Below are 18,529 nucleotides of genomic sequence, written 5' to 3'. Positions count from 1 at the left end.
TCCAACCGCGCCCCGCCTCTTCCGCTTCCGCCTTCCAACGGCGCCGCGTTGCGTCACCACCTCGGTCGCGCGACGCGGAAGGAGGGAGCCAATAAGAGAGGGGAGAGCAAGGGAGGAAGGAGGCGTGTTCTTCAGCCGGAGTGGCGTTGCCGGCGGGGAACGCCCATCGTTCGCAGGGGATGATGGGAAATGTGGTTCAACCTTTTTACGAGGCGCTGGGGAAACTCCTTTAGGGTTTTTTTTTCCCTGATGGGGGGGGGAATTTGTTGGGTTTTGGGATTTAAAATAATTATTATTGTATATATATTATATTTATTTATTCTATTGGTTAATATAAAGATGTACAGATAGTCCTTGACTTACAACCGTTTGTAAGTGACTATTCAAATTTACATCACTGAAAAGGTGATTTATGACCATTTTTCACACTTACAACCGTTGCAGCATCCCCAGCATCCAAATTTTGATCATTTGACCCCGGGGATGCTCCAACGGTCGTTAATGTGAAAAATGGTCATAAGCAGTGCTTTTTTTGTAAAAGAAAAAGGTGCCGGAACTCACACGTGTCATACAACCCGCCTTGCCTACCCTACAAGGTTCTATCCAAAAAAGGTGCCGGAACTCCGTTCTGAGCGTTCTATGAGGAAAAAAAGCCCTGGTCATAAGTCACTTTTTTCAGTGTTGTTGGAACTTTGAACGGTCACTAAATAAATGGTTGTAAATTCAGGACCACCTGTAGTAGTCGACTTGGAGTAGGGAGATTGGGGTTGGCATCCCACCTGAGGCCCAAAGCTGTATGATCTTGTGTCAGTCCGTTACTTTCAGCCATGGAAAAAGAAAGCTAGGGCAAAGCACTTGTGAAAACTTGCCAAGAAAACTGAAAGGATTTATTCAGATAATTGCTAGGAGTCAAAACTGACATGAAGGCACCCAACAAACAAACAAACAAACAAAACATTGGACAGGATGAATCATGGAGATTACTAGTCCTCTTAAATTTAAAATGGAAACAAAAAGACCAAAACAGCTCCTTGCCAATAATCAACTGTCAGATAATTAGGGATTAACATCAGGATTAATACCAACAATCAACAAAGCAGTAAATGACACCCTGATCAAGAAACGACTAACTCAAACAAACAAGCATTAAACGGCACCATATTCAAGGAAATACAAAGAACACTTCCATTAATACCGACAAGCCATTTGTAGAAAAACAAGAAATCCAAGAAAAAGCCAGCATGGTTGCACAAAGATATCTCTGATAAACTGGAAGATGAAAAGGATAAGTACAAAAAAGGGAAAGAGGGACACATAACTAAGGCAGAATATCAGCAAATAGCCCGAATCTGCAAAGATGAAGTCAGGAAAGCAAAGTCTCAGAATGAACAAAGATTGACAACAAATGTCAAAGATAATTTAAAAAGTTTCTTTCAACATATAAATAACAAGAAAAAAAGTGAAGGAAACAATTGGTCCACTAAAGAGAAAAGATGGCAAGGAAGTAACAGGCAGTAGAGAGAAAGTAGAACTGCTTAACTCATTCTTTCCATCAGCCTTCATACAAAAAGAAACTATAGCCCAACAAACCAAAAACATAACTGTAAAAGACTAGAAATAAAAATTAAGATTGTTAAATAGCGGGTTCTTTGGAGCAGGAATGAAGACGTGAAGGTGAGTACAAGGTAACTCACAGTTTATTTCGTGCAGAAACTGTACTGGGGAAAAGGCTGCAACTAGCTGCAATATATAGTCTAGCCCCTAGGTGGCAGCCAATACGTTTGAATCAACCATTGCCTCCTGGAGATAGCCAATTGCAGCACAGGAGACTTGTAGTCTGGGTTGCTGGAGAGCCGTTAGCTGGTATTCTTTAAGAGCCCAGTACATAACAAAGATAACCAAGAAAATGGTAAGAGAACACTGTCTGATCTTCAATATAAATCATTGGGACCTGATGGATAACATCCCAGAGTTCTCATGGGGTTGGCAGATGTTATCTCAGAACCACTGTATATCTTTCAAAAATCCTGGAACACTGGAAAAATACCAGAGGAGCTGGTAGGAGCTGATGTGGTTCTCATCTTCAAAAAAAAAAAAGGTGGGGGGGAGACCCAGGAAAGTACAGACTGATCAACCTGACATCAATGCCTGGGAAGATACTAGAAAAAATAAAAAAACATCTGCAAACATCTAGAAACAAAATTATATCTAGTAGCCAGCACAGGTTTGTTTTTTTTTGTTTTTATTAAAAAGTTTTAACATACATTTTATCTTTAACAGTCCCCCCTCCCCCTCCCATACCCATCCCTCCCTACCCCTCCCCCCTCCCCCCCCCCCGACTTCCCAGAGCTAAGTACAGGGTATAAAAAAGAAAAAAAACACTCATAAACATCCAAATGCTAACAACCATAAACTCTAAAATCTATCACTCTCTAGCTCATATAGGATAACTACAAACACTATTACTACTAAATATAAAAAAAGAAAAAAGAAAAGAAAGGAAGACTTATTCAAATGCTACATGAAACTTTTTAATCCCATATTTGTTCTGGATATACTCAATCCATTTTCTCCACTCCATAATGTAACGTTCTTGCGAGTGATCTTTCAAATAAGCCGAAATCTTTGCCATCTCTGCCAGGTCAGAAACCTTTAAAGTCCATTCTTCTATAGTCGGCAGTTCCTCCTTCTTCCAATATTGACCTATTAAGAGTCTTGCTGCCGTAGTTAAATTCAACATCAACTTAGTGTCCACAACCGCAGCATCTGTAATTATACCTAACAAAAAAAATTGCGGGCAAAACTTTATCCTTTGCTTGAAAATCTTCTGCATGTTCCACCAAATTTTTATCCAAAAGGCCTTAACCTTTTTACAAATCCACCATATGTGAAAATATGTTGCATCTTCATCGCCACACCTCCAGCACTTGGGCTGATAATTCGGATACATACTTGCAAGCTTTTTAGGATCTAGATGCCATCTATAAAACATTTTATAAAAGTTCTCTCTTAAGTTTTGAGCTTGTGTAAATTTTACGTTCCTCACCCAGATCTTTTCCCACGTGTCCATTGTAATAACTTCTTGAATGTTTTGGGCCCATTTTATCATACAATCTTTAACAAGTTCTGTTTCTGAGTCAATTTCTATCAATGCAAGATATATCCGTTTAATATGTGCTGGACCCTGCTTTCTAATTTGCTTTATCAGATTTTCATCAGTCATTGTAAAACCAGTTTTCTGATCTTCTTTCCACCTGGCCCGTAGCTGAATATATTGGAACCAAGTTTGAACAATCTTCTCATCTCGCAAGAGACTATACGGTTTCAGACACCAAACATTTCTTTCCAAACTTAGAATCTCCTTATACGTAGTCACATCATGTTTGAAACCAACATTTATATTTTCTATTGCGTGTTTTGGGATTGCCCACAATGGTATCTTACAACCTAACTTATGTCTGTACTTCTTCCAAACTCTCAACAATGCTTGTCTTAAAATATGCGCTTTAAACACATTATCTACCTTTTTATCATACAACAAATATGCATGCCAGCCAAACAACTAGTCATGGCCCTCAAGATTTAATAATCTCTCTTGTGTCAAATTAATCCAATCACTTATTCCTGCTAACGCAGCAGCTTCATAATATAATTTAAGATTGGGCATTTTAAGACCACCTCTTTCACGAGTATCCTGCATAATCTTAAGTTTAACTCGTGGCTTTTTCCCTGCCCAAACAAATTTATTGATACCTCGCTGCCATTCCTCCAGATTAGAATCTTTCTTAAGAACCGGTATCATTTGAAATAAGAATAAAAATTTAGGCAGGACATTCATTTTCACTGCTGCAATTCGCCCCAACAAAGACAATTGCAATTTTTCCCAGCTCTCCATTTCTTTTTGGATTTTTCCCCACAATCTTTCATAGTTATTTTTATATAACTTTGTATTAGAGGGTGACAAAACACCCCCAAATATTTGACCCTTTTAACAATCTCAAATCCAGTTAGTCCTTCTAAAAGGGCCTTTTGCGATACTGTCATATTTTTGGCCAGAATTTTAGTTTTTTGTACATTAACTTTAAATCCAGAAACCTTCCCATATTGCATTATTATCTCCATCAGGTCCACAACAGAGTTCTCTGGCTGGGTCACTGTAACAACCAGATCGTCTGCGAACGCCCTCAATCTATAATCCTGATCTCTAATTTGTATACCCTTAATTCTTTCCGAACTCCGTATTTTTACTAGTAATATCTCCAATGTTAACACAAATAGTAAAGGCGATAACGGACACCCTTGCCTTGTGCCCTTCTCAATATTACATGCTTCAGTCAAACTATTGTTAACTATTATTTGGGCAGTTTGTTTTTGATATAATGCCCTAATTGGTTGCAAAAATTTATCCCCAAAATTCATTTTATCTAAAACTTTCATCAAAAATTGCCAATTCAATTGATCAAAAGCTTTTTCCGCATCTAAAAAAATTAGCGCCGCAGGGATCTGGTTATTCCTTTCCAAAAACTCTAACACATCAACTATATGCCTCACATTATTTTTCATTTGCCTACCACTGATAAACCCAGTTTGATCCCCATGAATCACCTGTTGCAGAACCCTCATCAGTCTATTAGCCAACACCTTAGCAAATATCTTATAATCTGTATTTAAAAGTGATATCGGTCTGTAATTTTTTACTTGAGTAACATCTTGATCTTCCTTCGGAATCAAAGAAATAAAAGCAGTTCTCCAAGACGGAGGCACCTTTCCCCCTCTCTGAATTATCTGAAACAGTTCCTTTAATGGCTTTATCAACTCCATTTGTAAATTTCTGTAATAAACCTCAGTCAAACCATCCGTACCTGGTGCTTTATCCAACTTCAATTCCTTAATTGCTGTAAGAATTTCTTCTTCTGTTATTCATTGGTTAATCTCTTTTTGTGCCTGCGTAAGAACCGGGATGCTAGCATTCTCCAAATATACATCAATATCCTTTTCATTAATCTTCTCCTTAGCATATAACTTAGAATAAAAGTCCAGAAAGGCTTCCTTAATGAGATCCTGTTGAAACACCACCTTTCCCTTATGTTCAATTTTGTCTATATTAGAAGCCCTTTGCTTTTTCCTAAGTCTATAAGCTAGCCATCTACCTGGCTTATTAGCATTGCAAAAAGTATTATGCCTAGCAAACCGCAAATTGGTTGCCACTTGGTCAGCCATTAATTTGTCAAATTGTCCTCTTAATAGCTTAATAACCTCCTTAGCCTTCACATCCAATGGGTTCAAGATCAAGGCCTTTTCTTTTTCCCTAATTTCGTTCTCCAATTCTTTCCTTCTGGCTTCCAAAGTACGTCTGTGTTTGTTATTCATATATATCAACACCCCTCTCATATAGGCCTTGCTAGCATCCCAAACCATATCCATAGAAGTATCCTTATTCATATTAATTTCAAAAAAATCCTTCATCCGCTGTTTACATTCTTCCACATTTCTCTGATTTCTAAACAAGTTCTCATTTACGCGCCACGAGCGCCTATCTCTATTGTCCTTATTGATCTCTAACCAAACTGGACTATGGTCAGAAATAGCTCTTGCACAGATCTTTACCTTCTTAATCCTAGAAAAAAAATCATTAGTCAGCAAAATAAAATCAATCCTGGAAAAAGATTGATGTCTATCAGAAAAAAAAGTGTAATCCTTTTCATGCAGGTGAGTGTCACGCCAAATATCTCGCAGTTCCAGATCATCCTTCATTTCAAAAAAAGATTTAGGCAATCTGGCATGACTCGGAGAGCGCTTAAAAGAACCAGCCTTATCCATCTGTACATCCAAAACACCATTCCAATCCCCCATAAAAATAAACGATTTGTAATCCAATTGAGTAAGCTTTGTATGAAGTGAACTAAAAAAATCAGCTTGCTGTTGATTAGGAGCATACAGTCCAACTAAAAGCGTTTTTTTGCCTTCAAGCAGCAAATCTATCATAACATATCTTCCATGCTTATCTGCTTCAATTAATTCCGCTGATAAAGCGCTTTTAACATAAACAACCACTCCATTTTTCTTATTCATCGCAGATGCAACAAATTGCGTGCCCAATCTTGAGTTCGATAAATACTTTTGGTCCATAGCCCTAATATGCGTTTCTTGCAAACATATAACATCAATCTTGAATTGTTTTAAATATTGAAAAACTTTCTTTCTCTTCTGTGGTGAATTTAGTCCATTAACATTCCAGGTTAGAAATTTAGTCGCCATGCGTGGCATCCCGAAGCTGTTGGAGCACATCTTTAATAGCCCCTCTGTCTTCTTTGGGCCGCGCTCCTCCCACTGCTTCACTGTAAGTACGCTTTGAAAGTTCCATAAGCTTCTGTTGGTCTTGCTCTATTATTTGTTTTGCTCGTTTTAAAGCGGCACGTGTCACCCTCTGCTCTCCAGCAACAGCCAACGAGGCTATAATTTGATCCCCTCCAGCACCATTCTCCTCTTTCTGTCCACCTTCAGCCTCTTGGGATTTCCCTTCTCCAAATCCCTTTGCAGCTTCCAGAAGTGATAGTGGGGTCGCTTTTAAAACATTATTGTAGAAGTCACGTGCCTGTGTCACAGTAACCAGACGGTATCTTTTACCTTCATACATCACCACCAATCCAACAGGAATCTCCCATCTAAACTTTATTTCACGTTGCTTAAGTTCTTGCACAAGAAATGCAAAATCCTTCCTTCTCCTTAAAATCTTTGGAGGAATTTCTTTTAAAACCAAAACTTCTTGGTCAGCAATCACAACTTTAGTATCATAAGCGGCTTGAATAACTTCATCTCTGGTTTCTCTCTTTGTAAAATAAACCACCACAAAGGTAGCTTTCTCTGTCTAGCAATCCATGAGTTTACACGAAAGACTTTATCCATGCATCCCTTTATTTCAGATGCTGGCTGACCCAATACTTCTTCCAAAGCCTCAGAAATCAGCTGCTTTAGGTCTTCTTTAGGATTCTCTTTTAAGCCCCTGATTCTAATAGCATACTGCATCTGGTGATACTGGACAAGACTCAATTCTCCGTCCATTCTATCCCTTAAATCTTCATTCTCCAGTACCTTTACTTCTAATATAGCATTCTTTTGACTCAGATCCTCCACTTTTTCGTCCAAACTTTGCACACATTCAGCCACGCTTTGCACTGTAGACAAAATGTCTACCCTCATCGCACTAAACTTCTCTTCTATCCTCTCCTCCAATTTCTCCAATTTCTCCTCCACCTTTGCCAACTTGTCACCCAGCATTTCTGATATTACCTGGGATTGTTTTTCCAAAGCATCTTCTAAATCCTTCGATGTCAGTGCAGCAGGAGGAAGCAAAGCTTGCAACGATGTCTGTTGCACCGGGGAAGTTCCCGCACTCCGAAGAGTTTTTGAGGGAGGTTTAGCCGCCATCTTTTCACTTTCACTTGTTGCGCACTTTCACTTTAAGTTTATAAAGTCCATTAAGCTAGAGAGTAAAAATAAAAGTCCTCTTCACCTTAACCTCCTGTACCGCTCTGCCTGCTCCTTTTATTCCAAGGTCTTTCCTTCTGGCAGGGGTGGTCGCAAACGCCTGGCTCTGCTCCAAAAATCCCGGAGCAGAGACGCTGGACAGCTGGGAGCAACCCAGGCTACGGGGGAGTTCAATCCTTCAGCCGCCCAAGCTTTGAGCTCAGGCGGCCCCGGAGAACTCAACCCCTACCTGGGGCCTCACCCCCTCCTCTTCTCCCGAGGAGGGGGCTTCAAATCCACCCGAACAGCTGATCGGCGCTGTTTCGGGTGAAAACAACTCAGCTGAGCAGCGGGCAGCCCGAAACGGCTGTCTCCAGCGCCGCGCCGCCACCGGAAGTCGCCAGCACAGGTTTGTTAAAAACAGATTGCGCCAAACTAATCTTACTTCATTCTTTGACAAAATTAGTACACTGGTGAAATGCTGTGGACATGGTATACTTAAATTTCAGCAAGGCATTTGACAAAGCAGGCCACAACTTATTTCTTGGTAAGCTAGAAAAATGCAGGATAGACAGCATCACCACCAGATAGATTTGTAACTGGATGACAAACCGTATTCAATGAGTCGTCCTTAATGGTACTACATCAACATGGAGGGAAGTAAGCAGTGGGGTACCACAAGATTCCATCTTAGGCCCAGTACTCTTCAATATCTTCATAAATGACTTAGAATCTAGAGGTGAACTCATCAAATCTGCAGATGACACTAAGCTGGTAGGAATAGCCAACACCCCAGAAGACAAGCTCAAGATCCAGAAACATCTTGACTGTTAGATGTTTAGTGCCAGCCATTGGCAGTTCCCCAAAAAGGTCATCAGATGGAGGCAAAGAGGCTTCTTTGCTTCCACTGATGAGCCAAGGGTCCCTGACCCGACAGCCCCATTGGTGAGAGAGTTTTATGGTTAGGGAGGGACCAAGACCCCCCATAAATACCTCTGCACGAGGGGCTGCTCTTTGTTCTAGCCTTCTTGCTTCTAGTTCTATCTCTACTCCTAACCTCTATTTTAGTCATGTAATGCTAGCTTGTTTTCTTTTATTTTATTTCTCTCTCACATGCAGGCATGAATGCTTTCATGCCAAGTATTTCTTTCTCTTTGATCTATCATGAATAAAGCTAATATGATTGCATCTCTGCGTGATGCTTTTTGCTTGGAAGCTCCTTTAACGATTCACTCGTGAGAACACCTCACAAGTTGGTAGCCAGAGGATGGTTTAAAGGAAAGCTTCCAAGCTTGCAGAAGATTTGAAACTGAAATGGATGGCCGGAGATCCCAGATTGTGACCAGGAGTCTTCAATCAAGATCAACAGCCCCTGATGCAACCTCAGCTGCAGATGAGAACTCAAATGGCCTTCATCCCGTCGGAGGATCCAGCAGAGCGTCTAGGACCCCTTCACATGTCTCTCTACAACTGAACGCCACAGAGGAGAGCATAGAAGGTTTGCAGACTGCCCAAGGCTGCTCAGATGCTGCAGAGACGGACCTGGCTGAAACCAAACGCTGCGTGAGTAAGCTGACTGCACAGGAACGTGAAGAGCTGCTTAAAGAGATCTTTGCAATGCAGGAGAAGGGGGGGCAGCCCAGGAAACCGCGCAGGAAGCCTCCGAACACACGGTGAGTCTTTCCCTAGCGGCCACGAGGCCTCCAAATATGGCGCCTTTCACCCTTAGTGACCCCGGGACCCCAGGGCTTTTGGCGTGAACCCGCCCTCCCAGCTGTGAGCTACAGCTTCCTGGGGCAAGCGGAAACAAGATTGCTCCGCCCACGTGGTCTGGCACAGGAAACAAGATGGCGGCCCCCTATAACCCCACACGGTCTAACAGAGACAAAGACTTTTTAAGCCTGGAAAGCCAGCAGTCCCTGGCATACAGCAGAAATGACATGCAATTCCTGGCATCCGACCAAGGCAGCATGCATATTCCTGAGTTCTCCCCACCACAAAACCTAAAGCCCTATGATGGCGATGAGATCTGCCCAGCCGATACTAATACAAATACAAATGCAATTAAAACGGCCATCCAAGTCCTGACTACGGCCCTGGGGGCCAAGCAGACGTCGGGGGTGCCCACCCCCCCCAAGGCCTCCCATCCTCTCCCCAGGGCCCAACTGCCAGGGGGAATCCAGCCTGCAGCCTCCCAACAATCAACCCCCGCGGCCTCCCACCTTCTCTCCAGGTCTTCAGGACCAGCAATGGGCTCCTCAGGGCAAAACAGGCAATGATGAAAATCCATGTTGTTGGAATTCTCGGGAGGATTCATTGAAGCAACTCCGAGCCGGCAAATCTGGGCTCCGCCCCCCCCAATGCCTCATGGGAAGAAGGGAGAAATCCTGAACAACGCCCTCCCCCGGATCACATGGTTTCCGGGCATGCCCATCTGGAGTTACTAAATAGTCAAGAAAGGATTCCCTCCTCGACCACTAGAGGGACCCCTTTCACTGTAGGAACCACTTTCCCTCTCCCATTTATGTCAATGGACATTTCAAAATTTTTTGAAAGTGGGTCTGATAAGGACTATATTCCGGCAGCCAATCTGCCAAACGATTTTAAAAAACTACAACTGGGAGGGGAAAATTATAGCAGTTGGAGTAAAGATATACAGCTATATCTCTTAAAGAATGGGACTCTACAAATGGTTCAGAAACCACCCCCTCCCCCATGGGGACGTCAAGAAGAGTGGCGACATTTGCAGGCTTACTCGACCCTGCTCAGTTCCCTGGATAATAACCTGTTCTCCAGCATACCAGCGGGGCTCAGAGCTGATGAAGTGTGGCGCCTATTATACAATTTATTTAACAGCGATACCATTGGTTCCATCACCAGACTTACAACTGAGCTTTATACAACCAGACTGAGGTTTGGTGCCAGCATGCCTGAACATCTTGCAAAATTAAAGGCACTCAGGTCAGAATTGATATCCAGAGACTTTCCTGTAAATGATGTGAGCATGGTTGCGATCATTTTCGCTTCCCTAGACAGGAGTTGGAGCAATTTCATTGTTTCACTCGAAGCGGTCAAGAGGGAAAACATAAATCTGTCCTACCTCACAGGAAGACTGATCGAAGAGGATAGAAGGAGAAGAGATGCCGGAGAATACGCCAGAGTCACCACTCAGCAAGCCAGAAAGGGGCGCCACAACTCAGAGCAAATTAATGCTCTGCTTAAGTGTTTCATCTGTGGCTCTGAGGAGCACCTCAAGAAAGACTGCCCCCATCAACATCAAGCCCCTAAACGTGGTCCCAATCAAGTAAGAGGCAAGGGGCAAGGAAGGGGGCGTGGCAGGGGCAAGGGAAATTCTCTGCATACTTGTTCCCTCACCCCCACAACAAAGGCTGATAGCTCCACTGACTTATGGTTACTGGACTCTGGAGCTTCTTCTCACATTACTAATATGAGTCAAGGTTTTAAAAGGTTAAAGAAAATTAACTCATCTGTCAAAGTGGCAAATGGAGATACTGCTTCAGTTGTTGGGGAGGGGTTTGTTTCTGTACCTGGTCTTGGGAAAGTCGAAGGTGTCTTGCACGCTCCCTCCATAGCCAACAACCTATTAAGCATTACCAAATTGTGTGACGATGACAAAGTGGAAGTTTTATTTCGCAAGGGGGGAGGTCATGTCACCAGAGACCAGAGGGTCATTGGAAATATTACATAAACGGCTTACCATATTTTTCTCCCAAGCCACCACAGCCTGCCCCAAGGCTTTCCAAGGGCAGTGTGGGCAAGGAGCCTGAATCTCAGCAGGCACCTACAGCACCACTCAAAGCAACTAGAGCCAAGAGGGTGTCAGTGGGGAAGCGGCTTCATGATAAGTGCGCCCACTTATTGCACAGAAGGCTGGGTCATGCAAGCTTCCCTGTAGTTAAAAAGATGGGAGAATTTGCTGAGGGAGTCCAGCTCAAGGACTGTGACGTGTTTCTGGACTGTGCCATTTGCAAGAAAACAAAGAGGAAGGCTGCACCTATCTCAAAGGTGTCACTACGTAAGTCTCTATATCCATACCAACTAGTACATGTTGATTTGGTTGGGCCTTTCATACCATCCCTAGGAAAGAAAAAGTATTTCCTCACTGCCATTGATGATTTTTCACGATACGGGCATGTGTATACTCTCACAGAAAAATCTGAAGCCTTTGACGCCATAAAGTCACTGTACAACTTCGTAGAGACCCAGTACAAGACCAAGATCGCACAATTGCAGAGCGATCGCAGGGCTGAGTTCATGTCTCAGAAGTTCCAGGACTGGGTAAGGCGTAAGGGCATCCGCCATTTTCTAACTGCACCATTCACGCCTTCGCAAAATGGTGTAGCTGAGAAAAGAAATGGAATCCTGCAAACCATGATGCGTAGTCTGATTGCAGACGCAGATGTCGCAGAATCATACTGGGGAGAGGCGGTCCATTATGCCAATTACACCTTAAACCGCACCTGGAGCAGTGTTGTGAACCAGACCCCATATTTCCTGGTTCACGGCAGGAAACCAAATCTGGCACATTTGCGTGTGTTTGGTTCCTATGCATGGGTGCACATCCCCAAGCAGCTGCGGAAGAAGGGGAGATCTGTTTCCCAGAGACTAAGGTTCTTGGGCTATGCTCCTGGCTCCAAGGCCTATCGTTTCCTGGGAGAAGGGGGCAGGCCTGTGACTTCCCAATCTGCCTCTTTCGAAGAGGATTCCAATTGGACCCAGATCCACTCAAATGATCTGAGCCCATATGCCAACCGACCCAGCAGAGGCACACCGACCACGACATCACCTGAGATGACCACATACCCTGCCACCGACGAAAGTGAGGAACAAGACGAAGATGCGTCCAGTCCCATGGAGGAAGACACGCCGTCTTCACCCCCAGCGACACCTCAGAGACCCGCGGAAGAAAAGAGCGGTGAGTGGCAGAAGGTAAGGAGGTCAAAGCAGTCCAACAAAGGGGTCCCGCCAAAGAGAATTGACATTGGCCACATCGCGTCTGTCAACAGCGTTGTGGTCACCCTAAAATCCTTCTCTGACATCCAGGAGCTGCCCATCGAAGAGCAGGAAAAATGGCAGCTCGCGATGGAGAAGGAAATGCAGAGCTTAAAACAACTCAAGGTCTTCACCCCCCAGCAACCTCCAAAGGAGAGGAAAGTCATTGGCACAAGGTGGGTTTACAAAGCCAAACCACTTGCCAATGGCCTCTACCTATACAAGGCCCGTTTGGTAGCCCAGGGCTTCGCTCAGCTTTACATGGAGGACTACTCGGAGACTTACTCTCCAACCGTCCGGGCAGAGAGCGTCAAGGCCGCCCTCGTGACTGCAGCCACCCTGGGAGAAGAAGTCTTCCAATTTGACATCCTGACGGCTTACCTCCATGCCAACTTGGACCGGCAGATCTACGTGAGAGCTCCTCCTGGCTACCAGCAAGAAGGGGGAAATACATGGTTGCTTCACAAAGGGTTATATGGTCTTAAGCAGTCAGGGAAATTATGGTATGACTGTCTTAGAAAGAGTTTAGAACGAGTTGGTTTCTCAGAATCTCATGCAGATCAATGTGTTTTCACACGCAATTCCAAGGGAACCACAGAACGGGTGTTAGTTTATGTGGACGACCTATTATATGTAGGGCCTAACAAGGAAAGGTGTGATGAATTTGCCAAGGCCCTGGAAGAAAAGTTTACTCTGAAGTCTTTGGGGCGGGTTGACAAGTACTTGGGTGTGCATATTTTGGCCACTAAGGGGGGGTTCGCTCTATCTCAAAAAGAAAAGATAGAGGAATTACTGGCCAAATGCAAAATGACAGAATCTAATCCTACGCATAGCCCAATGCAAAGCGACTTTTACAACCACACCCATAAGGACGGTCCTGAGTTCACAGATAACACGCTTTACAGATCTGTGATTGGCTCCTTGCTATACATCAGCAATTGGAGCAGACCTGACATAGCTTTAGCTGTGAATCTATTGTCCAGGCACGTGGAACACCCAAAGGAATTCCACTGGACTGCTGTTAAAAGGGTGCTTAGATACCTAAAGGGCACAGCTGATGCTCTCCTTATGCTAGAACCAGAGAAGGGGAAGACGGCCCAGCTCTCCGCTTACTCAGACGCAGACTGGGCTGGCGACACCAAAACTAGATGGAGCACTTCTGGTTTCATCATATTGCTAAATGGCTGCCCAATACATTGGCATGTTAGGCAGCAAAAATTTATTTCTTGCTCCACGGCCGAGGCTGAATATGCCAGCCTGTCAGACACGGCCAACGATTTGACTTGGTTCAATGAACTGATAACAAGCATCTGGGCATCTCCCCCTCTGCCCATCCAAATTCTAGAGGACAACACTGCCGCAATTGCAATCTCGGAGGCTTATGCAGTAGGCTCCAGATCTCGCCATATAGACATACGCTATAAAAATGTCAGGCAGCTTACCAAAAAGGGTTTTATACATGTTGAGCACTGTAACACAGCTGACCAGATAGCTGATCTGTTCACCAAACCTGTTCCCATTGACCGGCACAACCTTCTGTGTAAGCGTTTGTGTTTGGCCTTCTGAATGTTTTTATGCATGTCTATGACACCTGCTCACCCCTCACATACATTCACTGGTCCCTGTCATTGGCTGGCAAGAAGGGGAATTGTTAGATGTTTAGTGCCAGCCATTGGCAGTTCCCCAAAAAGGTCATCAGATGGAGGCAAAGAGGCTTCTTTGCTTCCACTGATGAGCCAAGGGTCCCTGACCCGACAGCCCCATTGGTGAGAGAGTTTTATGGTTAGGGAGGGACCAAGACCCCCCATAAATACCTCTGCACGAGGGGCTGCTCTTTGTTCTAGCCTTCTTGCTTCTAGTTCTATCTCTACTCCTAACCTCTATTTTAGTCATGTAATGCTAGCTTGTTTTCTTTTATTTTATTTCTCTCTCACATGCAGGCATGAATGCTTTCATGCCAAGTATTTCTTTCTCTTTGATCTATCATGAATAAAGCTAATATGATTGCATCTCTGCGTGATGCTTTTTGCTTGGAAGCTCCTTTAACGATTCACTCGTGAGAACACCTCACATTGACAGTCTTGAACAATGGGCCCTATTTAACAAAATGAAATTTAATGTGGAGAAAAACAAGGTTTTACACCTAGGCAGGAAAAAACCAAAGGTACAAGTACAGATTAGGCAAAACCTGGCTCAAAACCAGTAACTGTGAGAGGGACCTTGGAGTCTTAATGGACAGTCACTTAAACATGAGTCAGCAGTGTGTGGCGGCAGCCAAAAGAAGTTAATACAATCTTTGGTTGTATAAACAGAAGCATAGAATCAAAATCACGTGAAGTATTAGTGCCGCCTTAGTAACGCCACACCTGGAATACTGCATCCAGTTGTGGTCACTACATTAAAAAAAAAGATGTTGAGACTTTGGAAAAAGTGCAAAGAAGAGCAACTAAGATGATTAAGGGTCTGGAGACAAAAACATAGTCTAGAGAAAAGAAGGACTAGGGGAGACCCAATAGCAGTATTCCAGTATTTGACGGGCTGCCACAAAGAAGAGGGGGTGAACTTATTTTTCAAAGCACCAGAAGGCAAGACAAGAAACAATGGATAGAAACTAATGAAGGAGCGATGTGACCTGGAATCAAGGAGACACATCCTGACAGGACAATTAACTGATGGAACAGTTTGCCTTCAGAAGTTGTGAGTGCTTCATCACTGGAGGCTTTTAAGAAAAGACTGGACAGCCACCAGTCTGAAATGGTATAGAGCAGAGATCTTCAAACTTGGCCCTTTTATGACCTTTGGACTTCAACTCCCAGAATTCCTCAGCCAGCATGCCTGACTGAGGAATTCTGGGAGTTGAAGTCCACAAGTCATAAAAGGGCCAAGTTTGAAGACCCCTGGTATAGAGTCTCCTGCTGGAGCAAGGGGTTGGACTAGGAGACCTCCAAGGTCTCTTCCAGCTCTTGTTTTGATTGTATACAGAGAGCAACCTCCCTCCCTTCTTGCACTGATGATGTTACCTAGTGCAATGATGAAACATCTGAGAGCGTCAAGGACCCCTCAGTCCTCCCCCTCCTCCCCCCCCTCCTTCCACTCCACAATCCCTATTCCCTTCTATCACTGATGATATTACCCAGCTGGGTCATGAATCGTCTACAGCAGACATGTCAAACACAAGGCCCGGGGGCCGGATGTGGCCCGCGAAGCCATCCTGGAAACAGTGAGGGAACGGCCCCCACTGCCTTGGCCCTGGCCCAGAGACCCTCCTTCTGCCAGAGACCCTCAGATCTGTCCCACTCCTGCCCAGGCCCTCATAGGCACCCTTGATGTGAACGATGTAGAGCTGGCCACGCCCACCCAGTAGGCCACACGCACTCTAGCCACGCCCACCCAGTAGGCCACACCCACCCTGGCCATACCCACCCGGCCCCTTGAGGGCAACCGCAATGCTGATGCGGCCCTCAATGAAATTGAGTTTGACACCCCTGGTCTACAGAGAACATCAAGACCCCACAGTCGTCCTCCTTCTCCTGCTCCCTTTCCTGCCCCTTGTTCTTCCATTCCACAAACCCCACTCCCTTCTAGCACTGATGATGTTACCTACTTGGGTTATAAAATGTCTGCAAGGTAACAACCAAGATCAGAGACCACCGAAGACCACATACCTCTTCAATCAACTCCATCAATTAACCTTCCAGGAATTCCTTAAAACCGATTTATTCTTGATGGACTAATTGTGTCAGTGTTGTTTGCTTTAAATTTTAATTCAACTTCATTTGAATTTAATTTGCCACAGCCATTTTATTGCTATGCATTATAAGTGTTAGGAAGCACCCTGAGTTTCAAGTTGCCGCACTCTCTAAATTCAGCAAACAAATACCAGTAAATGAGTCACAAGCAGGTGATGGATTTATATTTCCATGTGGACCAAAACATCTCTTACAATTTCAACCTAATGTTTCAAAAAGAATATAATTCACTGCTATGTAAATTATGCTTTTGGAAATCCTTTTTTTTGTCAGTAACCTAATTTTTTTCTAATTAGCTCAGCGGAAAGTAGGTCCCACTCAGCCACTTGCTAGCTGTCTTGTATGACATACTTACCATGATTAACCCAAGAATAATTTGGTCAATGATTTTCTGGGATTGCAAAATGCTGCAGAATTAATCAGGCAGCCCAGATCCATAGCATGCACCAAACTATAATGTATAGTAAAGTTGGTTATTTTGTTTAGAATTCTGTGCAAACACTGAGTTCCTTTTTTGTATTAATAACCAATGGCTTTTGTTATATTTTGCTTGTTCCTGATTACATGGGCTTGTCTGCACATTTCTAACAAAGGTTAGAACTTGCAAAGTTCACTTAGTGACTGCTAAAAGTTGCAATGGCACTGTAAAAAGTGACTTTTGACCATTTTTCAGAGCATTGCAGCATCCCCTTGGTCACATGATCAGAATTTGTATGTAAAGAACACACATGTAGTCCCTGACTTACAACCATTCATTTAGTGACTGAAATTACAATAGTAATTTTAATGGGGCAAAACTCAACTACTTTGCTTAGCAAAGTAGTTTGGGTTCAATTGTGGTTGTAAGTCGAGGACTAGCTACCTGTACTTGATATTAAGGGTCTGCCTGACTGACTTAGCGCATGAGGACAAATTGAAGATTTTTCCTCCTTTAGCTGAACATCCTGCAACACAACTTTTCCCCTAAAACAATTTAAAGAAAAAGGATGAAGCAGATCAGTGCTTTCCAATCTTTGGATCTATCCCATAGGTGCAGAAGTGGGGAGAGGTTTGCAAGAACCCCCATTTCTTAATCAGGAAGGGAAGAGAGATGCCACTCTTAAGGTTGGCTGCATGGAGTCTGCCTGCTAATCCATATAATGTGGTCCACTTGGGAGTTTTTCCAGAAACCATAAATGTATCCTGTTTTAAAACATGGGAATTCAGCTGTAAGATCTATAGGGAGAGGAGTGGAAGATAATAAATTGATATGGCAAAGCTTTGCAGGGTCTTTGGCTGGGACCAATGAACGCTTCACGAGTGATTTGAGATGCTTATAACTGCAGTAACAAATATGCAACTCGCTTGTTGTTGTTGTTGTTAGTTGCGAAGTCGTGTCCGACCCATCGCGACCCTATGGACAATGTTCCTCCAGGCCTTCCTGTCCTCTACCATCTTCTGGAGTCCATTTAAGCTCATGCCTACTGCTTCAGTGACTCCATCCAGCCACCTCATTCTCTGTCGTCCCCTTCTTCTATTGCCCTCAATCTTTCCCAGCATTAGGCTCTTCTCCAGTGAGTCCTTCCTTCTCATTAGGTGGCCAAAGTATTTGAGTTTTAGCTTCAGGATCTGGCCTTCTAAAGAGCAGTCAGGGTTGATCTCCTCTAGGACTGACCGGTTTGATCGCCTTGCAGTCCAAGGGACTCGCAGGAGTCTTCTCCAGCACCATAGTTCAAAGGCCTCAATTCTTTGGCGCTCAGCCTTTCTTATGGTCCAGCTTTCACAGCCATACATTGCAACTGGGAAGACCATAGCCTTGACTATACGCACTTTTGTTGACAGGGTGATGTCTCTGCTTTTTAGTGTGCTGTCTAGATTTGCCATGGCTTTCCTCGCTTGGTGTTTCTTAATTAGAGTGTGTGTTAATGGTTAATTAATTAATGAGTAATGTGTTTCTTCATGAGGACTCAGTTGGGGACAATATGATTGTAAACAGGTTAGAGAGGGCTGTAAAGCACTGTGAAGCGGTATACAAGTCTAACAACCGCTGTTGCTAATCATTGAACTTCAGCAAATCCTGACTGGGCCTCCGCCGTTGGATACCGCCTGACGAGCATAGGAGGCGCCATAACAAAACAATGGCGCGTCCCCCCCCCAACGCGCGCTTTGACCAATCAGAGACGACTCCGCGGTCGAACCCAGCTCGCTCTCCCGCGCTTGCTCAGTGCGGGACTGTAGCCCTGAGGCGGAAGCAACTCGGGCCCGGAGAGCAGCATTCGTTGCCGAGCAACCGAAGCGTGGCCGCTTGGCGCCTGCGCAGA

Source organism: Vipera berus, assembly GCF_964194415.1.
Source record: "Vipera berus genome assembly, chromosome: 2".
Lineage (NCBI taxonomy): Eukaryota > Metazoa > Chordata > Lepidosauria > Squamata > Viperidae > Vipera > Vipera berus.
Note: the sequence above shows the minus strand (reverse complement) of the source record.